This window comes from Muscardinus avellanarius (genome assembly GCF_963383645.1).
Source record: "Muscardinus avellanarius genome assembly, chromosome: 4".
NCBI lineage: Eukaryota > Metazoa > Chordata > Mammalia > Rodentia > Gliridae > Muscardinus > Muscardinus avellanarius.
In genome coordinates this window covers 89921348-89922629 of record NC_137789.1, presented here as the reverse complement: position 1 = coordinate 89922629, position 1282 = coordinate 89921348, and the positions used below count along the sequence as shown (strand labels likewise).

The 1282-nt window shown below is 40.8% G+C and overlaps 1 pseudogene across 1 annotated transcript in view; it reads right to left on the bottom strand.

Annotated features, from left to right (window-relative positions):
• Window positions 1–288: 288 nt before the first annotated feature.
• LOC308262354 (mortality factor 4-like protein 1) overlaps window positions 289–1282 on the bottom strand; it is a 1191-nt pseudogene continuing 197 nt past the window's right edge. Inside the window, exons 1-2 of the transcript in view lie at window positions 1159–1282; window positions 289–885 (exon numbers count right to left, since the gene is read on the bottom strand). The exon at window positions 1159–1282 is cut by the window's right edge and continues 197 nt beyond it. The product of the transcript in view is annotated as a mortality factor 4-like protein 1 (transcript). The remainder of the gene's footprint in view (window positions 886–1158) is intronic.

Sequence of the window (1282 nt, the reverse complement as noted above, 5' to 3'; positions counted from 1 at the left end):
ATATATATTTGGAAACAGGGTCTCTTACCGAACCTGCGAGATTCTCCTGTCTCTGTCTCCCAAGTGTGGGGATTACAAGTGTGCGCCACCATGCCTGGGCAGCAACTTTGAAATGAAAAAAAAAAAAGAAAAAGAAAAAAGAAGCAGTTACACCCTTTTATTTAAAATCAAACAGAAAACAAACATCAATTGTTATACACTTCAAAGTACGTCATTTGTACAAGAGGACTAAGAACAAAATGTCTAGAGATCCCAACACAAGTGAGAACTTTTTTCACAGCTTGCTTCTCACACAGCCTTCCCGTGATACTCAGGAGGAGCCACTTTGTAGTCACTGGCACTAAACAAAATTGCAGAATTCTTTGCCAGGTACTTGAGAAAATCGTGAAGATAATTTAGTAATAAAGCAAGACTCTTCTCATCCAGAGGTGATGCATGAATGGCTGACATTACTCCAATTTGTATAATCTCAGTAGATGTGGTCCTCCATACACCTGAGTATGCAAGAATTTTGGCATACTGAGGTCTCTCAAATTTGTAGAGCAGCTGAGTGCAGAACATGACATTGAAATATTCTTTTATCCCCACCACAACCAAATTAACAGCATACTCTGTTATCTGTGTTTCCATGTGACTTCTTAGAAATTACATAGTCCTTTAGAATGGAATCCACATTCTTCTTGGCAGGAAGAGAAAAAAGCTGTTTCTGTCTGGCAACTAAATATTAGTCATCAACAAGCCAAGGTTTTAGCTCCTCAGGAATCTTTAACTTTGACCCTGTTCATAAATGGTTTTTCATTTTCAACAGTAGGGTCTACCCATGCCCTTTTCTTCCAAAGAGGCTTAGGTGTCTCACTGGTACTACCACCATCTCCATTTCCAGGTCTTTTCTTTTTCCTCCCTCCCTTCCTTCCTTCCTCCCTCCCTTCCTTCCTTCCTTCCTTCGTGGTACAGGGACATTCTACCTCCAAGTGAAAGTGATACTGCCAGCCTATTTTTTATTCTTTATTTTGAAACAGGGTCTCACTGAGTTGCAAAGGACTCATTAAGTAGCTGAGGTTGGCTTCAAACCTATGTAATCCTCCTGTCTCAGCCTCCTGGATTAAAAGCATGCACCACCATGCCTGGCTCTCCAGGTGTTTTCTGTTTGTTCTTTTTGTTTTTATTTCAACATGTTTCTGTTGTAGACCAGACTTCTTTCCTGGAGCAGCCCTCTCATCTTCCTTCTGCATATTGCTCCTGATTGGCTTTTTGGAGTTCTCGGTTTCTGCAAATTGGTGTC